This window comes from Pinus tabuliformis, chromosome 2_2, assembly GCF_031772625.1.
Source record: "Pinus tabuliformis cultivar Carrire ecotype Pingquan chromosome 2_2, CPIR1, whole genome shotgun sequence".
NCBI lineage: Eukaryota > Viridiplantae > Streptophyta > Pinopsida > Pinales > Pinaceae > Pinus > Pinus tabuliformis.
In genome coordinates, this window is record NC_142300.1 from 708675153 (window position 1) to 708681411 (window position 6259).

The 6259-nt window shown below is 31.8% G+C and overlaps 1 pseudogene; it reads left to right on the top strand.

The window, feature by feature from the left end:
- The first annotated feature begins 304 nt into the window (after positions 1–304).
- LOC149194639 (acetyl-CoA carboxylase 1 pseudogene) lies at positions 305–661 on the top strand (annotated as a pseudogene).
- The last annotated feature ends 5598 nt before the right edge of the window (positions 662–6259 follow it).

Here is a 6259-nt window from a genome sequence, read left to right on the forward strand (position 1 = left end):
AATCGTGCACTGTTGTTACTAAATGCAAACAAGTTAGATTAGGCTTGGGAACTTGTATTGACCCTTCTCAGCATGTTCCCAGATAGCGTGACACCGACTTTACTTCAAGCATCATTGTTAATAAAAGAGAACAAATCTAATCAAGCAATAGAGAGATTGCAGGGGGATCTCTCAAGTGTCTGAGGGGCGTAATCGCATTGGGCTTATTGTTCATTAGGTGGTCTACAAATTGAACCTTCCTCTCAGTTGAGGGGCGGCATAAGTCTGCTAGTTTTAAGGTGTCTTAGGAAATAACAAAGATAATATGGGTGAAGGTATCCACACTAATGGGATTGCAAATGGGAAGGTTGCAGTGAGCACTTCAACAGTTTTATCTCAAATTTATGAGTTCTATTATGCACTCGGCAGAAACAAACCAATCCAGAGTATTTTAATTGCCAACAATGGCATGGCAACAATCAAATTTATGCGGAGTGTGAGAGCATGGGCTTATGAAAAATTTGGGACTGAAAAGGATATTTTACTGGTGGTTATGGCCACACTTGAAGATATGAGGATAAATGCTGAGCACATACGAATTTTTGATCAGTTTGAAGAAGTGCCAGGAGGTACCAATAATAACAAATATGCAAATGTTCAACTCATTACAGAGATAGCATAAGAAACTTTAGGAAAAAATATGGAAAAGTATCCAATGAAATCAACACTGGCTCTTCTTTTACGTGCCCAAGTTGCCGCAGCTGCGAGTCATTATTAGGTTGCTATCGAATTTTTGGAGTGCATAACTGAAATAAAACACCGACTTGGAACTATTTCTACATTACTACTAGAGAAGGTAGGTGATATTGACAGGGCAAAGGCTGTCTTTGATGCTGCTATAGAGTGGTGGAGCAGAATGCTCTTGGGACTCAAATGCATGTGTGTGAAGATATGTGGATTCAAACTCAATAGTTGTAAAACATTTTGTCATTACTATTTGCCACGATTATAATACCCATCTCCAAAATGACACTTAGATGCTTTCTACAACAGAGAATGCTTTTGGCTGGAGACAAATCACCATACAATGCAACTTTTGACAATGCCAAGCATTAAGTTGCAACCAATCTAGTGGAGGAATTAATTGTACAAGAATTTTTATTACTCGGTCTTACTGTAATCAGGAAACCTAAATTTGCAATAAAATCACCTCATCATCAAGATACGAAGAGATATGCAACAAATCCTTTTACCATTTTCGATCTTCCGCAAAAGTCTCATGAGATATCAGAATTTTGACAACAAATGAGGACTCCAACTATTACTCTTCCATCCAATCAGTGCTCTGATGACTTTATACACTACAACTTTCATGTATTATTTTAGAAGCCCAAGCTGGGGTGATGAAGAGCAGTTGTGGTGAAGATAGATAAAGAAATATGAGGCCTTGCAATTTGCTTAATACGCTCGGAATTATGATGCGTCATGCATGAAATATGTTGTTGCTCATCACGATAAATAATAGTTTGGCCATGTGCTTCATAAGATGTTAACCCCACATGAAACCCTAACTAAGCTGCCCAAAACTGTGCAATTCAACACTCAATCCACAAAATGAAGGCCATAAAATAATGTAGTGAATGCATAGAGAATTAGGTAAAAAACTAGTTGGGTAGGTCTGACCAGCTTGGAAATGATGCAACGAGAAATACTGTCGTGGAGGAAGAGTAATAAACACATACTGCTGTGAGAGCGAATAAGGAGGAACGATTCTGCAGGGGTTGGTAGAGCTGTAACAATTAGTAGAACATAAGAAAAGGAGTTACAACTGAAAAATAAATACCTTTGGTAAAGTGCTCAGGTGTAGAGTCCACACGGGTGCGTTTTTGCTATTTGAGATAGTGGATAGAGAACCTAGCACAAATCTAGCTGAGAGAGGTCAGCTGAATAGTGTGCAGCATGAAATAGGCATGCACATAATAATGACAGTTCTATCCACATGAATGCAGAACTAAAATGCATAGAGAGGCCACAACACAAGTGGCTTAAATTGGAGCAGGGCAGGAGTACGCCCGCTTTGATAACATGTTAGACACATACATGGCAGAAACAACAGATGAATGATTAGCATGAGAGTGTATCTTTTATTAACAAATGATATACATTTATAGTACATTCATATGACCTATGGTTTCGTATTCCAAGGTCTCTTGGAATTCCTTAGACTATTCAGCTTCCACACCAACCCTTAGAGGATTAGGTGTCCAACAATTACTAATATCATTTGTTATAGGTATTATATATATTTCTAAAACCTATATAAATATAGAACTAGCACAATTAGATTCAACAATATTTCTATATAAATACTATATATATTTCTATATAAATACTATATTTATATTTATTTTTATTTTACATCTCGCTTTTATCTCCTTATATAAAGTCTCTCTCTTTCTTTCTTCCTTCTCTCTCATATATATATATATATATATATATATATATATATATATTCTTACCTCTTTTAGATAAATAATCATTATTATTTATTAATAAGCAACACATGCACACACATATGTTTCTCAAAAATAATATATGATGATTTAAATATTATATATATATAACAAGATCTTAATTATCATTATTATTTATTAATAAGCAACACATACACATATATTTCTCAAAAATAATATATGATAATTTAAATATTATATATAACAAGATCTTTATCATATTGATTAAATATACTAAATCATTTTCTTGAAAAAATAAAATACATCGTTAACATAATAAACACACAATGTATACATAAAATATCTGTGTGGAAAATATAATTATAAAATTATACCTATAACTTAATCTTTTCTTCTCAAACTAAAATATAACATACATAAAAATTGTATTATATACAGTACAACACATTATATATTATATACAGTACAACACATTATATCATGTGATACTTGTTACAATGTTATTCTAATGCAACATCTCACAATTTTCCTCTGCTCAACTATGAAACAAAAATTCATTACCATAAAAACAAATCATTATTTCCTTTCCTTACCACTCAATTTTTAAACTGTGATTTAATAATTTTGCATGCCTTAATCTTAATTAAGATATTAAAAATATGATTTTAGACTTTTTATAATCTTCTTCCTGCTACACAATCATTCCACGTGTTACTAATTGAAATTAACATAAAATCTACTTGACATAACACTTGCAATGCTCAAAGCATTGATTAACTAGGCAAAGAAATTATTTCCTCATAGAAACTTTAACTTAAATTCTTTTTAAACCAAATATATATATATATATATATATATATATATATATATATATTCAACAATTAGAAACCTTTTCCCCTCAAAAATGATTGTAAGTCCAAAAGAGACACTACAATTTTTACGCTTCCACATCACTAAAAGACAAAATTTACCCCTGAGATGGGCTCGACCAGACCATTGTATTCTTATTTTGGTAACTAAAATAATGCTGGTTTGAAGTTTCCTTGAATCATGGGAGTTCAATTAAAGTAGAGGAGGGATATTGGTTTAAGTCTAAATCTTTAATACTTTATTGTTTAGGTTTTTAATGTGGTCGAGTGTTTATATTGTAAATAATGTTATTTTTTTAATAATTATAAAATGAATGCGAACTAAAAATATTAGTGTATAAAAGGAAGTAAAATATATTTTGTATTTATTAATCGAATTTTATCAAATAGGTAAAAAAAATGATTTTTTTTTATTAATAATTTATAGAGCTATATATTGAATTCATATTTTCATAAATCAAGAAGTAATTAGTAATCAAAAACCAAAGTTATAATTTTTTAATACACAAACAAAATTATCATATATTTAGATAGCTTGTTATGTATTTTGGAAGGTTTTTTAGTTTATTTTTCTGTCTAATTTATTTAGAATTGGTGAAAAATGTGATGGAATCACAAATTTGAATTGTAAATTCTTTACCATCTAAATAAATTTTTAACTTTTTTTCAAAGTGCTAAATCCAGATATACTATCAAAAACCAATTTTAGACGAGTAAAATCAAAATTTATATTAAAAAAATCATCAAATTGAAGCTAAAAACTCCAGAATCTATAATCTATATAATGTTTAGAAAACGGCCATTCAAAATTTCGTGGATAAGATCAGTCAACATTGCAAAGCATAAGTTGACTCCTCTATTATTAGAATTATTACGGCGTTTATTCAAATTGTTCAAATGATCTAGCCGCTCAAAATTTTATTCAAATTGTTCAAATGATCTGGCCGCTCAAAACTTCTGACGATCCTGAAATATTTTCTTTGTTAAATCGTCACTTACCAACGCTTAGTACGAGGTTATTCTCATAATGTCAGTTTTCTGCGTTAAAAGCCTCGGTTTCCTAATGTTACTCATTTGATAAAAGCAGTTCATCTTGCATTGTCGACAAAGGTGATTGTTCCGCCATAGACCAACAGTCCACCAGGTGATTCAGGAGTAATTGAGGCACATCTCAACTTCAAAGAGTTTTTACACAAATTTTCCGCTTTGGGTCGCTTCACGGATTTTCTATCGCGCCAGCAAGGATTTCGTCTGGTATTTTCTTCTCTAGAATTTTGTTTGGCCGTGATGGGGGACAGCAACGCATCCACGAACACACGTCAAGAGACGTTATATTGAGGCCCGCAGACTGATATGGTTGTGCATTATCTTCTGTTGTTGCGCGTATGCCGACTTTTAGGGTTCCTGTGGCTAGCGATTTGACAGTGTCAATATTCTGCAACAGAGTACGGAAGAGTAATGGTGCAAATGGACCAAATTGGGCGTAACTTTCTGACAGTGATATTCCATTTTGAAAATTGATTTGAACGTCCATCTTGGAGCACCATATATATTCAATCCAAAGACTTGAAAGGTTGCCATCCGATGGTGAAATATGAGTATGACCAAAAAGTTGCACTCAAAAGGACAATGACAAAGTTTTCGGACATGGAAATCCAGTTGGACCATGAACGAACAGTCACAAAGCTTTTGGAAGATGGTAATCCTGTGGGGCCATGAGCGAGAGCGAAAGCATGAGGGTAATTTTTATTTTATGTTTTCTAAATACATTAAAAAAATGGTCCTGCTCATAACCACATTTTAGGGTTTGGTGGACTATCTTTCATCTTTATATTTTTTTTTAGGTTTAATAGTTACAATATTTAACTATTATAATTGTGAAATGGTTTTCACTTATCACAACCATTCATTACATTAAATGTATTACAAATCTTTAAATTTGTTTTTTTAAGATTATCATAAACCATTCAATATGGACAAACTTAATTACATCCATCATAGACACTCAAATATATTTAGTTAGCATAAAATTTCACTTGAAACTAATCTAACCTTATTACATGAGCTTTCTCAATAAGTTTCCCTGGCAAGCCCATGAAAAAATGTAAAGTAAATGTGAGTACAAAATCACATATTCAAATCTTGATTTCTTACCCATGGTTATGTGTTGGTGGTGGTGCAATTCACCTAAGGGCTATAATATTACTACTTGGAATAGTAGCAGTGTCATGCTACTACAAGACTAAAACAAACATGCTAATAAAAAATTGGCCCAACTAATTCCTCTAGACATATAAAATAATAAAATTAAAAATTAAATCCCGATTAAATGTATATGACCATGACTATCTTCTTTTCACAACCAAAAGCACTATCAAGGAGGATTATCAATCTTCATAGTGATTTTATTTTCACTTTAGTTTTGCATCTCGATTATTGAACACTTGTCATTTTTTTGCTTCCTTCTTGCTCATTCATTTTCTTACTTTATTATTCATTCTCATTACTACGTGTCAATCTCTTTGTTGCTTCATTCTTACCTACCCTTGTAGGTTTTATCTTCAGTATGCGCTTGCCATTTTCTTCTTCTATTCATGTTTAAGTGTTCATCTTCTTTAACTTTCTTTCACCATCATTTTGTATCTTCTATCATTCTTTATCTTATTCTTTTCATTTCTTTTGTCATTTTGGTGTTTACTTCTTATGTTGTCATTTTCTCTTGTACTTGTATGAAAATTATGTTTGTTGTAAAAGGGACATCTCCAGCTAGCAATACATCTATGATCTCTGATTGAAAAACTTAATTGATGCACCATGGTTTTATTTACTCTCACTACAATTTTACAATGCTTTTTTTTACATAACTAGGATCTTTTGACCGATATTCTAACATCAATATATTTTTATAATAAATGTATGATCAAATCTTATAATCAA